Raw genomic sequence first — 897 nt, 5'->3', positions numbered from 1 at the left:
TCTCATTGAACCTTGCCATCAGCTCTGGAGTTAGATGGTATATCTCGTTGTTGTTTTGATTTACATCTCTCTGATGGCCATTGATTGTGAGCATCTTTTCATGTATTAGCTGACCACCTGAATATCCTCCTTGGTGAAGTGTCTATTGATGTCCTCTGCTCATTTTCCAATTGGATTGTTAATTCCTTTGGTGTTGAGGTGTTGGAGTTTTCCATCCATCTTAGAGATAAGTCCCTTGCCAGCTATGTAATCAGCAAATAGGAATTTGTTGCTCTCATTTTTGTCATGTGCTTTTTCATTGTGTTGATTGCTTTGTTCCATATAATTTTCTATGCTGAGCTCATTTTGTTTATGAATCATGTTATCACTTCCTTCATTGCTATTGTTTTAGTATTTGCTGAATATTTATGCTGGTCCTTTTTTTGATTTTGATGTGAAGGTTTATCATTTTTCTTTGAGGTTGCCCTGTGATTTATAGTTGTCTTCCCAAGTTTAGAGCAGTCCGTTCTATCTTGTAGTTGTCTTGACTTCCCTACCAACTAGAAGTTCTGTAACAACACAGATTTTTTCCCCTTTTTTTGTTTTGTAGTTGTCCTCATTTGTCGGTTGGTGTCTCTGGTTCCCTGTTTAAAATCTTGTAGGCTTATTTACTTTGAATACTTCCATAACTGGATTGGTTTCTGAGTTATATCATAATATGTGTTAATGGTCAGTTGTTGTTGGCTGTTGTTGCTTCTCTGTCCAGAGGGCTCCCTTTTAGCATCTCTTGTAAGGTTGGTCCAGTTTTAACAAATTCCCTTAATTTCTGTTTATCTGGAAATGTCCTAATTTTACCATCATATTTGAGGGACAATTTTGCTGGATACATAATTCTTGGTTGGAAATTTTTCTCTTTCA

This window comes from Orycteropus afer, unplaced genomic scaffold, assembly GCF_000298275.1.
Source record: "Orycteropus afer afer isolate SDZICR_OR568_19922 unplaced genomic scaffold, OryAfe1.0 scaffold00192, whole genome shotgun sequence".
NCBI lineage: Eukaryota > Metazoa > Chordata > Mammalia > Tubulidentata > Orycteropodidae > Orycteropus > Orycteropus afer.
The sequence above is the reverse complement of the archived record's forward strand: the minus strand, read 5'-3'. Positions refer to the sequence as shown.